The sequence below is a fragment of the Borostomias antarcticus genome (genome assembly GCF_949987555.1).
Source record: "Borostomias antarcticus genome assembly, chromosome: 25".
Classification (NCBI taxonomy): Eukaryota; Metazoa; Chordata; class Actinopteri; order Stomiiformes; family Stomiidae; genus Borostomias; species Borostomias antarcticus.
This window is the reverse complement of record NC_140258.1, coordinates 12,257,923-12,276,056: the sequence shown is the minus strand read 5'-3', so window position 1 is coordinate 12,276,056 and position 18,134 is coordinate 12,257,923. Positions and strand designations below refer to the sequence as shown.

At 42.7% G+C, this 18,134-nt stretch overlaps 1 protein-coding gene across 1 annotated transcript in view; it reads right to left on the bottom strand.

Annotated features, from left to right (window-relative positions):
- slc35f3b (solute carrier family 35 member F3b) overlaps positions 1 to 18,134 on the bottom strand; it is a gene marked incomplete at both ends in the record, with an annotated part of 66,867 nt that overhangs the window by 29,729 nt on the left and 19,004 nt on the right. The gene's annotated exons all lie outside the window — the stretch shown is intronic.

The window sequence follows — 18,134 nt, the reverse complement described above, 5'->3', positions numbered from 1 at the left end:
CTCGGCCTAGTAATGGACTAGACACACCTGGGTGGCAGATCTATGATCAGAATTGCTTGTACTACATACCTGTGAATGTTCATGAAGACTGTAGATAAAAATAAATTTAGTCTGAAAAAAAAAAAGCCATACATACCCCTTACGTTTTTTTTCAGGTGGACATAATTAATTTGTCACTGCTCGGCCTAGTAATGGACTAGACACACCTGGGTGGCAGATCTATGATCAGAATTGCTTGTAATACATACCTGTGAATGTTCATGAAGATTGTAGATTAAAATAAATTTGGTCTGAAAAAAAAAAAGCCATACATACCCCTTACGTTTTTTTTCAGGTGGACATAATTAAATTGTTCACTGCTCGGCCTAGTAATGGACTAGACACACCTGGGTGGCAGATCTATGATCAGAATTGCTTGTACTACATACCTGTGAATGTTCATGAAGATTGTAGATTAAAATAAATTTGGTCACAAAAGAAAAATGCCATACATACCCCTTACGTTTTTTTTCAGGTGGACATAATTAAATTGTTCACTGCTCGGACTAGTAATGGACTAGACACACCTGGGTGGCAGATATATGATCAGAATTGCTTGTACTACATACCTGTGAATGTTCATGAAGATTGTAGATTAAAATAAATTTGGTCACAAAAGAAAAATGCCATACATACCCCTTACGTTTTTTTTCAGGTGGACATAATTAAATTGTTCACTGCTCGGACTAGTAATGGACTAGACACACCTGGGTGGCAGATATATGATCAGAATTGCTTGTACTACATACCTGTGAATGTTCATGAAGATTGTAGATTTAAATAAATTTGGTCTGAAAAAAAAAAGCCATACATACCCCTTACGTTTTTTTTCAGGTGGACATAATTAAATTGTTCACTGCTCGGCCTAGTAATGGACTAGACACACCTGGGTGGCAGATCTATGATCAGAATTGCTTGTACTACATACCTGTAAATGTTCATGAAGATTGTAGATTTAAATAAATTTGGTCTGAAAAAAAAAAAGCCATACATACCCCTTACGTTTTTTTTCAGGTGGAAATAATTAAATTGTTCACTGCTCGGCCTAGTAATAGACTAGACACACCTGGGTGGCAGATCTATGATCAGAATTCCTTGTACTACATACCTGTGAATGTTCATGAAGATTGTAGATAAAAATAAATTTGGTCTGAAAAAAAAGAAGCCATTCATGCCCCTTACGGTTTTTTTCAGGTGGACATAATTAAATTGTTCACTGCTCGGCCTAGTAATGGACTAGACACACCTGGGTGGCAGATCTATGATCAGAATTGCTTGTACTACATACCTGTGAATGTTCATGAAGACTGTAGATAAAAATAAATTTGGTCTGAAAAAAAAAAGCCATACATACCCCTTACGTTTTTTTTCAGGTGGACATAATTAAATTGTTCACTGCTCGGCCTAGTAATGGACTAGACACACCTGGGTGGCAGATCTATGATCAGAATTGCTTGTACTACATACCTGTGAATGTTCATGAAGACTGTAGATAAAAATAAATTTAGTCTGAAAAAAAAAAAGCCATACATACCCCTTACGTTTTTTTTCAGGTGGACATAATTAAATTGTTCACTGCTCGGCCTAGTAATGGACTAGACACACCTGGGTGGCAGATCTATGATCAGAAGTGCTTGTACTACATACCTGTGAATGTTCATGAAGATTGTAGATAAAAATAAATTTGGTCTGAAAAAAAAAAGCCATACATACCCCTTATGTTTTTTTTCAGGTGGACATAATTAAATTGTTCACTGCTCGGCCTAGTAATGGACTAGACACACCTGGGTGGCAGATCTATGATCAGAATTGCTTGTACTACATACCTGTGAATGTTCATGAAGATTGTAGATAAAAATAATTTTGGTCTGAAAAAAAAAAAGCCATACATACCCCTTACGTTTTTTTTCAGGTGGACATAATTAAATTGTTCACTGCTCGGCCTAGTAATGGACTAGACACACCTGGGTGGCAGATCTATGATCAGAATTGCTTGTACTACATACCTGTGAATGTTCATGAAGATTGTAGATAAAAATAAATTTGGTCTGAAAAGAAAAATGCCATACATATCCCTTATGTTATTTTTCAGGTGGAAATAATTAAATTTGTCACTGCTCAGCCTAGTAATGGACTAGACACACCTGGATGGCAGATCTATGATCAGAATTGCTTGTACTACATACCTGTGAATGTTCATGAAGATTGTAGATAAAAATAAATTTGGTCTGAAAAATAAAATGCCATACATACCCCTTACGTTTTTTTTCAGGTGGACATAATTAAATTGTTCACTGCTCGGCATAGTAATGGACTAGACACACCTGGGTGGCAGATCTATTATCAGAATTGCTTGTACTACATACATGTGAATGTTCATGAAGACTGTAGATAAAAATAAATTTGGTCTGAAAAAAAAAAAGCCATACATACCCCTTACGTTTTTTTTCAGGTGGACATAATTAAATTGTTCACTGCTCGGCCTAGTAATGGACTAGACACACCTGGGTGGCAGATCTATGATCAGAATTGCTTGTACTACATACCTGTGAATGTTCATGAAGATTGTAGATAAAAATAAATTTGGTCCAAAAAAAAAAGCCATACATACCCCTTATGTTTTTTTTCAGGTGGACATAATTAAATTGTTCACTGCTCGGCCTAGTAATGGACTAGACACACCTGGGTGGCAGATCTATGATCAGAATTGCTTGTACTACATACCTGTGAATGTTCATGAAGATTGAAGATAAAAATAAATTTGGTCTGAAAAAAAAAATGCCATACATACATACCCCTTATGTTTTTTTTCAGGTGGACATAATTAAATTGTTCACTGCTTGGCCTAGGAATGGACTAGAGACCCCTGGGTGGCAGATCTATGATCAGAATTGCTTGTACTACATACCTGTGAATGTTCATGAAGATTGTAGATAAAAATAATTTTGGTCTGAAAAAAAAAAAGCCATACATACCCCTTACGTTTTTTTTCAGGTGGACATAATTAAATTGTTCACTGCTCGGCCTAGTAATGGACTAGACACACCTGGGTGGCAGATCTATGATCAGAATTGCTTGTACTAAATACCTGTGAATGTTCATGAAGATTGAAGATAAAAATAAATTTGGTCTGAAAAGAAAAATGCCATACATATCCCTTATGTTATTTTTCAGGTGGAAATAATTAAATTTGTCACTGCTCAGCCTAGTAATGGACTAGACACACCTGGATGGCAGATCTATGATCAGAATTGCTTGTACTACATACCTGTGAATGTTCATGAAGATTGTAGATAAAAATAAATTTGGTCTGAAAAAAAAGAAGCCATACATGCCCCTTACGTTTTTTTTCAGGTGGACATAATTAAATTGTTCACTGCTCGGCCTAGTAATGGACTAGACACACCTGGGTGGCAGATCTATGATCAGAATTGCTTGTACTACATACCTGTGAATGTTCATGAAGATTGTAGATAAAAATAAATTTGGTCTGAAAAATAAAATGCCATACATACCCCTTACGTTTTTTTTCAGGTGGACATAATTAAATTGTTCACTGCTCGGCATAGTAATGGACTAGACACACCTGGGTGGCAGATCTATGATCAGAATTGCTTGTACTACATACCTGTGAATGTTCATGAAGACTGTAGATAAAAATAAATTTGGTCTGAAAAAAAAAGAGCCATACATACAACCCTTACGTTTTTTTTCAGGTGGACATAATTAAATTGTTCACTGCTCGGCCTAGTAATGGACTAGACACACCTGGGTGGCAGATCTATGATCAGAATTGCTTGTACTACATACCTGTGAATGTTCATGAAGATTGTAGATAAAAATTAATTTGGTCCAAAAAAAAAAAGCCATACATACCCCTTATGTTTTTTTTCAGGTGGACATAATTAAATTGTTCACTGCTTGGCCTAGGAATGGACTAGAGACCCCTGGGTGGCAGATCTATGATCAGAATTGCTTGTACTACATACCTGTGAATGTTCATGAAGATTGTAGATAAAAATAAATTTGGTCTGAAAAAAAAAAGCCATACATACCCCTTATGTTTTTTTTCAGGTGGAAATAATTAAATTTGTCACTGCTCAGCCTAGTAATGGACTAGACACACCTGGATGGCAGATCTATGATCAGAATTGCTTGTACTACATACCTGTGAATGTTCATGAAGATTGTAGATAAAAATAAATTTGGTCTGAAAAGAAAAATGCCATACATATCCCTTATGTTTTTTTTCAGGTGGAAATAATTAAATTTGTCACTGCTCAGCCTAGTAATGGACTAGACACACCTGGATGGCAGATCTATGATCAGAATTGCTTGTACTAAATACCTGTGAATGTTCATGAAGATTGAAGATAAAAATAAATTTGGTCTGAAAAGAAAAATGCCATACATATCCCTTATGTTATTTTTCAGGTGGAAATAATTAAATTTGTCACTGCTCAGCCTAGTAATGGACTAGACACACCTGGATGGCAGATCTATGATCAGAATTGCTTGTACTACATACCTGTGAATGTTCATGAAGATTGTAGATAAAAGTAAATTTGGTCTGAAAAAAAAGAAGCCATACATGCCCCTTACGTTTTTTTTCAGGTGGACATAATTAAATTGTTCACTGCTCGGCCTAGTAATGGACTAGACACACCTGGGTGGCAGATCTATGATCAGAATTGCTTGTACTACATACCTGTGAATGTTCATGAAGATTGTAGATAAAAATAAATTTGGTCTGAAAAGAAAAATGCCATACATATCCCTTATGTTTTTTTTCAGGTGGAAATAATTAAATTTGTCACTGCTCAGCCTAGTAATGGACTAGACACACCTGGATGGCAGATCTATGATCAGAATTGCTTGTACTAAATACCTGTGAATGTTCATGAAGATTGAAGATAAAAATAAATTTGGTCTGAAAAGAAAAATGCCATACATATCCCTTATGTTATTTTTCAGGTGGAAATAATTAAATTTGTCACTGCTCAGCCTAGTAATGGACTAGACACACCTGGATGGCAGATCTATGATCAGAATTGCTTGTACTACATACCTGTGAATGTTCATGAAGATTGTAGATAAAAGTAAATTTGGTCTGAAAAAAAAGAAGCCATACATGCCCCTTACGTTTTTTTTCAGGTGGACATAATTAAATTGTTCACTGCTCGGCCTAGTAATGGACTAGACACACCTGGGTGGCAGATCTATGATCAGAATTGCTTGTACTACATACCTGTGAATGTTCATGAAGATTGTAGATAAAAAATAAATTTGGTCTGAAAAAAAAAAGCCATACATACCCCTTATGTTTTTTTTCAGGTGGAAATAATTAAATTTGTCACTGCTCAGCCTAGTAATGGACTAGACACACCTGGATGGCAGATCTATGATCAGAATTGCTTGTACTACATACCTGTGAATGTTCATGAAGATTGTAGATAAAAATAAATTTGGTCTGAAAAGAAAAATGCCATACATATCCCTTATGTTTTTTTTCAGGTGGAAATAATTAAATTTGTCACTGCTCAGCCTAGTAATGGACTAGACACACCTGGATGGCAGATCTATGATCAGAATTGCTTGTACTAAATACCTGTGAATGTTCATGAAGATTGAAGATAAAAATAAATTTGGTCTGAAAAGAAAAATGCCATACATATCCCTTATGTTATTTTTCAGGTGGAAATAATTAAATTTGTCACTGCTCAGCCTAGTAATGGACTAGACACACCTGGATGGCAGATCTATGATCAGAATTGCTTGTACTACATACCTGTGAATGTTCATGAAGATTGTAGATAAAAAATAAATTTGGTCTGAAAAGAAAAAAGCCATACATACCCCTTACGTTTTTTTTCAGGTGGACATAATTAAATTGTTCACTGCTCGGCCTAGTAATGGACTAGACACACCTGGGTGGCAGATCTATGATCAGAATTGCTTGTACTACATACCTGTGAATGTTCATGAAGATTGTAGATAAAAATAAATTTGGTCTGAAAAGAAAAATGCCATACATACCCCTTATTTTTTTTTTCAGGTGGACATAATTAAATTGTTCACTGCTCGGCATAGTAATGGACTAGACACACCTGGGTGGCAGATCTATGATCAGAATTGCTTGTACTACATACCTGTGAATGTTCATGAAGACTGTAGATAAAAATAAATTTGGTCTGAAAAAAAAAGAGCCATACATACAACCCTTACGTTTTTTTTCAGGTGGACATAATTAAATTGTTCACTGCTCGGCCTAGTAATGGACTAGACACACCTGGGTGGCAGATCTATGATCAGAATTGCTTGTACTACATACCTGTGAATGTTCATGAAGATTGTAGATAAAAATAAATTTGGTCCAAAAAAAAAAAGCCATACATACCCCTTATGTTTTTTTTCAGGTGGACATAATTAAATTGTTCACTGCTTGGCCTAGGAATGGACTAGAGACCCCTGGGTGGCAGATCTATGATCAGAATTGCTTGTACTACATACCTGTGAATGTTCATGAAGATTGTAGATAAAAATAATTTTGGTCTGAAAAAAAAAAAGCCATACATACCCCTTATGTTTTTTTTCAGGTGGACATAATTAAATTGTTCACTGCTCGGCCTAGTAATGGACTAGACACACCTGGGTGGCAGATCTATGATCAGAATTGCTTGTACTACATACCTGTGAATGTTCATGAAGATTGTAGATAAAAATAAATTTGGTCTGAAAAAAAAAAAGCTATACATACCCCTTACGTTTTTTTTCAGGTGGACATAATTAAATTGTTCACTGCTCGGCCTAGTAATGGACTAGACACACCTGGGTGGCAGATCTATGATCAGAATTGCTTGTACTACATACCTGTGAATGTTCATGAAGATTGTAGATAAAAATAAATTTGGTCTGAAAAAAAAAAAGCCATACATACCCCTTATGTTTTTTTTCAGGTGGACATAATTAAATTGTTCACTGCTCGGCCTAGTAATGGACTAGACACACCTGGGTGGCAGATCTATGATCAGAATTGCTTGTACTACATATCTGTGAATGTTCATGAAGATTGAAGATAAAAATAAATTTGGTCTGAAAAAAAAAAAGCCATACATACCCCTTATGTTTTTTTTCAGGTGGACATAATTAAATTGTTCACTGCTTGGCCTAGGAATGGACTAGAGACCCCTGGGTGGCAGATCTATGATCAGAATTGCTTGTACTACATACCTGTGAATGTTCATGAAGATTGTAGATAAAAATAAATTTGGTCTGAAAAGAAAAAAGCCATACATACCCCTTACGTTTTTTTTCAGGTGGACATAATTAAATTGTTCACTGCTCGGCCTAGTAATGGACTAGACACACCTGGGTGGCAGATCTATGATCAGAATTGCTTGTACTACATACCTGTGAATGTTCATGAAGATTGTAGATAAAAATAAATTTGGTCTGAAAAAAAAAAAGCCATACATACCCCTTATGTTTTTTTTCAGGTGGACATAATTAAATTGTTCACTGCTCGGCCTAGTAATGGACTAGACACACCTGGGTGGCAGATCTATGATCAGAATTGCTTGTACTACATATCTGTGAATGTTCATGAAGATTGAAGATAAAAATAAATTTGGTCTGAAAAAAAAAAAGCCATACATACCCCTTATGTTTTTTTTCAGGTGGACATAATTAAATTGTTCACTGCTTGGCCTAGGAATGGACTAGAGACCCCTGGGTGGCAGATCTATGATCAGAATTGCTTGTACTACATACCTGTGAATGTTCATGAAGATTGTAGATAAAAATAAATTTGGTCTGAAAAGAAAAAAGCCATACATACCCCTTACGTTTTTTTTCAGGTGGACATAATTAAATTGTTCACTGCTCGGCCTAGTAATGGACTAGACACACCTGGGTGGCAGATCTATGATCAGAATTGCTTGTACTACATACCTGTGAATGTTCATGAAGATTGTAGATAAAAATAAATTTGGTCTGAAAAATAAAATGCCATACATACCCCTTACGTTTTTTTTCAGGTGGACATAATTAAATTGTTCACTGCTCGGCATAGTAATGGACTAGACACACCTGGGTGGCAGATCTATGATCAGAATTGCTTGTACTACATACCTGTGAATGTTCATGAAGATTGTAGATAAAAAATAAATTTGGTCTGAAAAGAAAAGAAGCCATACATACCCCTTATGGTTTTTTTCAGGTGGACATAATTAAATTGTTCACTTCTCGGCCTAGTAATGGACTAATTAATGCTGGCCCGACGCTGGCGCAATGTTGGCGCAATGCTAGCACGACGCTGGCACAATCCTTTTCAAGAGCCCCTTGTCACCCAAGGATGTGAAAAGTGCCTTCCTGCTGAGTCCTACCCCTCAACCTCAGTGCTCAATAATCCCCTTAGAATCCAATCTCATCCTGCCTCTGATTTCTAATGATATTTAGTCAACTAAAACTAGACTAAAACTAAAAGAAGTCAGATGACTAAAATATGACTAAAACTAAATGGCATTTTAGTCAAAAGACTATGACTAAAACAAAATCATAATTTGCTGTCAAAATTAACACTGGCTAGGTCACACATATGTAGAAGGCGTGCACAGCTCACAAATCAATCACTTCTTCAATCCTGAGGATGGAATACCCCCGATTGGATCTACTTGACTTTACTCTGCGCAGTTCTAATGCACTCACTCACTCACTCACTCACTCACTCACTCACTCACTCACTCACTCACTCACTCACTCACTCACTCACTCACTCACTCACTCACTCACACTATTCTCACTACTCTACTTGAATTGACACCACTCTTCTCTACTACTGCACAGCTGGTTAGCAGCCAGATAGTTCCCGGTACCCAGGGCTTTACTGGCCAATCACAGACCCTGAAAAGGAGTTGGACTCGCTTGTGATTGGCTATTTCTGCAGGCATTGCTGATGCCAAATCATCTTGTTAAGAGCTTGAAGCATTCCATTGTTTTCCGGCTGTTATGTAATCAGTGGGTTGGGCCAAGCGTTGTTTTGGTCAACTGGATGAGGCGGATGCTAAGTTGTCCTGCTCCTTCACACACCCAGACACCCAGAGTGAACAGGCTGGAACACACACACACATGCACGCACACACACACACACACACACACACACACACTCACAGGGACAGTGTTTAGACACATCAAAGATGGCTGACACATGGTAGGGTGATTCAGCGATACACAGCTTTGGGGTGCGCACACACACACACACACACACACAAAGGGACAGTATTTAGACACATCAAATATGGTTGGGATGTGAGGATGATTCAGTGATATAAACACAGCTTTGGGACACACACACAAACACACACATACCGCCTCTCAGTACAGTATATGAGCTTATTCTGTACTCCTAGCTAGAGAGGACATACCGACACACACACACACACACCGACACAGCAACACAAACACAGAATACACACACTCAGTCTTAGACGCGCCAGTGTTCTGAGGGCCACGGTGGTTCACTGGAGGGTTTATCTGAAGTCTAGACATCCAGCTGCCATAAAGGGCATTTCAGCAATGGAGGGGACAGTCTGAGTCTCAGGCTCTATTAGCTTGTTTACTGGTAGGGTTCATCCAACTACACTGGGACACACACACACACACACAGGCAGGGTGAAGGGTGTGTTGTGTGTGTGTGTGTGTGTGTGTGTGTGTGTGTGTGTGTGTGTGTGTGTGTGTTGGGGAGGGGGGGGAAGGGGTGGAGTCCCTCTCTACTCTACTGCAATAACAACTTCATGCACTCCAGTGAGACAAAATTGCACCACACAGTTCAATGTTCAATCAGCATTTGGGATTTACGCACAAATAATATTGAAACTATTCCTGTTTTATATATATATATATATATATATATATATATATATATATACATACATGCAAGCCCCCTACAGCTGATTCAACACTCATCTCTGATCTCTGTCCCTATCATCACTGAAGGTGACCCTTCCCTAACCCTCTTTTCATCTCAAGAGCTCTGATCTACTGTATTATTGATTGAGGGACATTGTCTCACGCTCTCTACCCGTGAAGGGTGTCCTAATATGCGCTTCACTGACTCCCTGCTCCTATCCGTCCATCCTACACATTGTCACGCATCCTGTTGCAAACTTCCGAGTAGTGGACTCTTTGAAGAGCACCAGCCATCCCATCACCGCGGACAAAAGCGCAACCAATTCCAGTCTTTGACTTCAAAACCCCGTGTGAAATGTGTAGCATGCAAAGAAGCTGCTTCTATTTCATTGACGGACCCCTACCTTCTACTTTGGTTAAGGTGAGCACCGGGCTGTCGCACGCGGACATGGGGGCGACCCTGGCGGAGTGCTTCTTCATATTCACGAGCTCGGAAGGGCAGAGCTCTCCCCGCTGCGACTACATCCCTGAAGCCGATATGGTGCCAGCCGCGGCGGCAGAGGAATAATCTTGACGTCTCTTCACCGTAAACTCGCTCTCCCGTTCGCCCGTCCCCGCGCATCCAAGTCCCCAACTGAAGATCCCTCTCTGACTCGCCTCCCCTCGCCTCCCCTCCCTCCCTCCCTCCCTCCCCTCCCTCCCCGGTGCTGCGGTATCCCGTGAGCGCGCCGTCCCGTCACACTCCACACAGTTGGCAATTGCAGCAATTGGCCACGTCACGCGTGACTCTGGCATCTCAGGGCTCCCGCGCGCTCGGCGTGAGCTCCCACCCCTCCGTCCCCCCCCCCCCGTCCCCCCCCCCCGTCCCCAGGCAGACCTGCCCAGCTGCCCCCCCCCCCCCCCCCCGACCGTAGCGCGGTCCCGGTGATCGACTCCCTTGCCGGGTGGGGGACTGCAGTGATGTTTCTTTTGTGACTTATGTGAAGCTGTGCTCTCGAGCTGTAGATGCCAATCAACACCTCACACAGCACGAGGGATCAGAAGACGCTGGCTTCTGTAGGCTTACATCCTTTTTGTATTTTTTGTGTACTGTAAATTAGTCACTGATGTGTTCAATAAAGCACAAGCGCACACACACACACACAGAGCTAACTTGGTCCTGCTAATGTTGAGTTGGAGCTGGTTCTCCTCAGACCATCTGACGAATCTCCTGACCACATCCCTGTAGGCTACTCCTCCTCATCATCTGCTCTGATGCAGCCCACAACTGAGGAGTCGTGCAAGAACTTCTGGAGAACTTCAGGAGGTGGCACGCTCCAGAGCTGTGGCTGAAGTCGGTGGTGCGGAGGGTGAACAAGAAAGGTGACAGAACGGTTCCTTGGGGGGTCTGAGGAGAACCAGCTCCAACTATTAATCACCACCTCTGACAGGCAGCCCTGCGGTCGGGTGTTCCTGCGCTAGGATGGGAGGTCTGCTGCCTCCTGTAGAAAGGGCGGGGCTGTGGAGGAATGCCCTAGCCGCTAGCGCTCTGGATCGTTTCTGCCATGACACTGATACCGACTGGATTCTTTCCACGCTGTCCAGAATCAGAATTATTTTATTGCTATTTGTACTTGACATACATAGGAATTTTTTTGACATACAGCGAAGCCGTTTACCTGGGGAGTTGGACGGCCTCCCCAAGCTCAGACCCCTGGGGTATGATCTCGCTGAACGGACGAGTTAAGTAGACATTTTAAAGGCATTGCTTGTTAAGCGTATTCCTGTGTATTCGTGTGTACAGTAGGCCTATTTTAGAGACTCTACAGTCTAGAGATAGTAACTACACGCCTGGCCGACAAATTATTCAGGTCCTTAAGCGGTGTGGGTGTGTAGTGTACATCCCGCTCGTCCCGTGGTTATTCAAAGGTTCTTAGCAGTAATTTCCTGGACACAAACCCACACTTATTACAGGCGGAACAGACCGAGCACATCTGCGGGGACATGTTCAATCCAGGTGTGTCAGCTGATAGACAGTTCAACCAGCCAGGCCAGAGACAGACCGCCCTCTTCATCAGTCACTGGAACATGGCAGGTGCGTTTCTGGGCCCCCGAACTCGTAACAGAATAGATCACACCCAGAATGCACAGGAATCAGTTCTGTGTGATGAAGGCTGATGTTTCCCCTGCTCTAGGTGTCAATGGCATCTGCCTGTTATTATCCCTTAATTAAATAAAATTAACTAACTAAACAAGCCTAGCAGCTCTGACCTTGTCAACGCAATCCTCCATGTGAGGAAGGGGACTGGCTTAACACTGTTCACTTTACAATAGTCTGGACAGAATATAAATGATCCATCTAGGTTCATTCACCAAAATATAAGCAGAAGGCCAGCTAGAGAAAGACCCAGCTATCCTACCCAGCATACAGTTCAACTTTTTTGTCGAGTTGAACTTTTTTGGTGCAGTGGAAGACCAACTGTAGACTACAATTGAGCCATAATGGCACTTACATGTACAGTTGCACCCTCCAGCAGTGCATGGATTTCTGCAACAGTGAAATTAGGTCCTTTTGAGTCCATGGCTTCACCTCCTAATGAACATAGATTGATTTAATTGACCACAAGCCAAAACTCTAGATCTCTGTCCTGAGGACGAACTGGATGTGAAGTGACCTGACGTGAACCTGATGGTTTGTTTCACACGGAGTGAAAAAATGTGAGCTCTTGACATCAGGATGGTCTCATGAGACTAGCACAGAAGAAAAAACTAAAACTATTACTGAAACTAGTAAAAACAAAACTAAAACTAAGCATTTTCAAAAAATAAAAACTAAACTATACTAGCAAATCCACTTTAAAAACTAATTAAAACTAAACTGAAACTGTAAACGAAGTTAAAACAATATAAAAATAAAAACTAATGAAAAAGGCAAAACTATTATAACCTTGGTGTGTGTGTGAGTGTGTGCGCGCGTGCGTCCGTGCACGCGTGTGGGTATGTAAAAGCTGTGGTAATGCCCATGCCTAAGTGAGGCCACTATGAATAATTGACAGGTCCATCTCCTCCTCTCCTAGGCTCAAATCCTCACCCCATCTAACTAGAACAAGACGTTCTCGACTGTCCGAAAACCACCTCCAACCTCTGTTCCTCTCCCCACCTCCTACCCACACAGGGGACATAACAAGAAGGAACTCTAGCTACTTTTACAATATTTTAGCTTCACTTGGCTCCCGGCGCAGCAGTAGTATTGCCAGGATAAGGTACTGGATTTTCCATTCTCTTCGGGTCCAAAGAGTCCACTTTGGTCGAATTGAACATTTTTTGGACCATAGTTGCAGGGTCACAGTTCAAAATCCTTTCCGTGACACTTGGCGCGCTGAGGGGCTGTTTATGTCAGCGAGGGGGAAGTGTCAGGGGAGGTGGACGGGAGGAAGACAGGAGGTGAAGGATGAAGTGAGAGAGCCCTGCTCAGGATGTTTAAAAAGAGGAGAAAAGCCAAGAAAACCCAGTGGAGGATATAAATTCAGAAGAGTCAGTGGAGGAACCTGACTCTACCGACCAGAGACTGGAGAGAGGAGGGGTGGAGGGAGGGGAGGGGAGGGTGAGGGGTGGAGGGAGGGGAGGAGAGAGGAGGGGTGGAGGGAGGGGAGGAGAGGGTGAGGGAGGGGAGGAGAGAGGAGGGGTGGAGGGAGGGGAGGAGAGAGGAGGGGTGGAGGGAGGAGGGGTGGAGGGAGGGGAGCAGAGGGCGAGGGAAGTGGTGGGTGGGGGATTAAGACTGGAGGAGAGGCAGAGAGAGAGGAGAGAACGAGGAGAGAGAGAATGAGGAGAGAACGAGGAGAGAGAACAAGGAGAGAAAGAACGAAGAGAGAACAAGGAGAGAGAACGAGGAGAGAACGAGGAGAGAGAGAACGAGGAGAGAGAACGAGGAGAGAGAGAACGAGGAAGATCACACTGGTCCACAGACTGAGCTGCATGCATGCAACACACCTACACACACACACACACACACACACAGACAAACTGTACGCACACACACACACACACACACACACACACACACACACACACACACCACCAAGCTCTCTCTCTCTCTCCCTCTCTCTCCGTGCCTGGTGGAGTATTCAGGTAACACTTTAGAATAACTACCCCTTAGAATAGATGATCCACAAACCTTTGGTTAATGACTTATTAATAACTTATTAAATGTTTAATAATAATGGGAATGCTGAATGAAAGAGGGCTAGATTTGAAGAAAGTGGCGTCAATTGCTACTGATGGAGCTCCAGCCATCATGGGGGGGGAGAGAGGACAGGTTCAGTGCCTGAAAGATCTCCACCCTGACCTGATCTCACTGCATAATCCACCTGTCTGGGCTTGGTGTAAGTCCTGGAGAGGAGAACTCTGAAGCCGTGACATCTGTGATGAGACATCCATCTTCTGAGAGCATCATCTTCGCTGCAGCATCGCTTGCTGTGCACATTCCTGACAGATCAATGCAACTTTTGATGATTTTCTCCAGCATAGCTGTCAGGTGGTTGAGCGAGGCTCGGTCCTGGAGCGTTTATGGGCTATTAGGAAAGAGCTGTGAGTGTTTCTGTCGGAGCAAAAGAGTGCAAAAGCAAAACAGTTCATGGAAATTCATGCAAAGTGAAGAAAATATGGAAGCTCTTGCATTTTTGGCTGATATAATGGTGCGTTTGTTTATAACTGGGAGGTGGCAAATTGCGACTTGCTACTAGGAATGATTAAATAAAACGGCGCATGAACTCGCACTTCCTCGTCGCAAATTCGGATGTTTCTCAGCCCCCAGTTGCTCGAATGCACTAGATATAACTAGGGAACTGTGATATAATGGTATATAGATATAACTAGGTAACTGTGATATAATGGTATATAGATATAACTAGGTAACTGTGATATAATGGTATATAGATATAACTAGGTAACTGTGATATAATGGTATATAGATATAACTAGGTAACTGTGATATAATGGTATATAGATATAACTAGGTAACTGTGATATAATGGTATATAGATATAACTAGGTAACTGTGATATAATGGTATATAGATATAACTAGGTAACTGTGATATAATGGTATATAGCTCGAATGCACACAGGTCGGAGGTAGGTATTTTGCCACTTGTGACTGACACTCACGTCCGACCACAAACTAATGCACCATAACATCTCACCTCAGTGACCCAAATATCAAGCTACAGGGGAAGAACAACACAGTGTGTGAACTGATGTCAGCAGAGTGGACTTTCCAGAGAAAACCGGAGGTTTTCAAAAGTGACCGACCAGTAAGCCTTTGAAATCTTTTCCACCATTCATATTCCCTGAATTCCAATAAACACCCTTTTGACACTTCATCATACTGTACCCTTTTAACCCTGAAAGTACAGTGACAACATTTTGGATATTAATTGGATTTTCCCTTTAATACTAGAAAGCGCAGTTTCTCAGCTTTCAGCAAGTGTTGGAGTGAGGAATTTTTTTGATTTGTAAGATATTTATTTAATATTATTAAATATTTGTTAGATATTTTTAAAATGTTGCCGGTGACGTGGTCGTATCGAAAGGGTTAAGCACTGTTCCTTATTCCTTTCCTTTTAATTTTACAGGAGGGACTGCTCCACTTCCCAAAACCTTTGGAACAAACCAAAGAAAAAGAACTTCATCATAATCATGTTGAATTCCTGGAGAAGCTGATTGAAAATTTCAAGACTCGCTTTGATGACTTCACATTAGGAAAACAAGTCCTACTGTACATTGAAAACCCATTTCCAGTCACAAATCTCACAGAGTTCTCTGCACAAGCACAACAAATCTTCCCATGGCCCAGTGCTGCTTCTCTGCAAAGTGAGTTGACTGACCTCCAGGAAAAACCTTGCACTGAAAGAGGCTGACTGTGATGCTGCCACCTGCTGGACAAGGATGGGTACTGCAGCTGATTGTCCTCTCCTGCATCAGATGGCACTTCACATTCTGCTCACATTCGACCACGTGGAGAACACACACCCCCTAGCCCTGATCCTCACACACCCAGCGACCAGTGGAGAACACACCCCCCCACTGATTCTCACACTCCCGCCCTGATCCTCACACTCCCGCCCTGATCCTCACACACCCGCCCTGATCCTCACACACCCGCCCTGATCCTCACACACCCAGCGACCACGTGGAGAACGCTGGGGATCGTCTCTAAAGCTCCATGAGTGAGCCTGTATTTGTTCCCCTATCCCTGGGATGAGAGTGATCTTAACAGGCTATGGTAAGTGGGCCTTAATCAATACTCCCTGCTGGTTCCTATACTGTAGACGCCGGCATTGTGTAATAGTAGTAAATTCCAGCAGAGAGCAGTGGTCTGGGAAATGATTTCTAATTAGTCCTCTGTGAATGAATCTCTGGTGGTCTGGGGAGGAAATCAATAGCAGTGTTACATTATTATGCCTCTGTCCAGGACAAAGACAGGTAATTATTACTTGGGAAGTGAAGGTGTGCAGGTGTACACACACACACACGCACGCACACACACACACACACACACACACACACACACACACGCACACGCACACACAAAGCCCTCTCCTGCTCTCTCTTGGAGAGTAAACAAGGCCTAGCTTGACAAAATACTGCTTTCATTTTGCCAGCTGTTTTCTAATGGGCTGCACACACACACACACACACACACACACACACACACACACACGCGCACACACACACACACACACACACACGCACACAGTCCTTTCCCTGAATTAATAACAGAGACTCAGCAGGCTGTCCAGGATAAGGTCAGAGTAGAGCAGAGTGTGAATGGTTGTAATGTTCTCTCAGCAGGAGGTGGCCCCTGTCCCCTGTCCCCATGCCCCTGTCCCCATGCCCCTGTCCCCTGTCCCCTGTCCCCATGCCCCTGTCCCCATGCCCCTGTCCCCTGTCCCCATGCCCCTGTCCCCTGTCCCCATGCCCCTGTCCCCATGCCCCTGTCCCCATGCCCCTGTCCCCATGCCCCTGTCCCCTGTCCCCATGCCCCTGTCCCCTGTCCCCATGCCCCTGTCCCCATGCCCCTGTCCCCTGTCCCCATGCCCCTGTCCCCATGCCCCTGTCCCCTGTCCCCATGCCCCTGTCCCCATGTCCCTGTCCCCATGCCCCTGTCCCCTGTCCCCTGGCCCCATGCCCCTGCCCCTGTCCCCATGCCCCTGTCACAGTTAGGACCCCCAGGGACCCAGTCAGCAGAACAAACCACCATTGCGAGATGAATCTTTTGAAAAGATGACAAAATAACAGACAGAATTTTAGTTTAATCTAAAATCACAGCCGTAGCTAGTCTAGTTGAACGCCATTTCTTGACAAAGTGCATACAGTAGCTCCGCCTCTCACCAATCACTCCTCCGCTCCTCCTCTCCAAGATTTTTTTTAATGTTAATAAAATTGTCTGAAATTACAAGGGTAACGTCAATATTAAATATTATATAACTGCCATGTGTGTGTGTGTGTGTGTATCATTATACCATATGATGACGTCATCACTTTTGTTCCATAATACACCCACGGTCGTACTAGAACGGACCGGCATTGATGCACAGTAGAAATATAAGACACATAGAAACAGCCCAGAGCCTGGCCTGCGGGCTCCAGGGAAGAGAGGGGAGAGGAAGAGGCAGAGAGAGAGGGGGGAGGGAGAGAGAGAGAGAGAGAGAGAGAGAGAGGGTGGAGAGGGAGAGAGAGAGAGAGAGAGAGAGAGGGTGGAGGGGGAGAGAGAGAGAGAGAGGGAGGGTGGAGGGAGAGAGAGAGAGAGAGAGAGAGAGAGAGGGTGGAGAGGGAGAGAGAGAGAGAGAGAGAGAGGGGGGAGGGAGAGAGAGAGATAGAGATAGAGGGTGGAGGGAGAGAGAGGGTGGAGAGAGAGAGAGAGTAGAGGCAGGGAGAGAGAGAGAGAGAGAGGGTGGAGGGAGAGAGAGAGTAGAGGCAGGGAGAGAGAGAGAGAGAGAGGGGAGGGAGAGAGAGAGAGAGAGGGTGGAGGGAGAGAGAGAGAGAGAGGGTGGAGGGAGAGAGAGAGAGAGAGGGTGGAGGGAGAGAGAGAGAGAGAGAGAGAGAGAGAGGGTGGAGGGAGAGAGAGAGAGAGAGGGTGGAGGGAGAGAGAGAGAGGGTGAAGAGAGAGAGAGAGAGAGAGGGTGGAGGGAGAGAGAGAGTAGAGGCAGG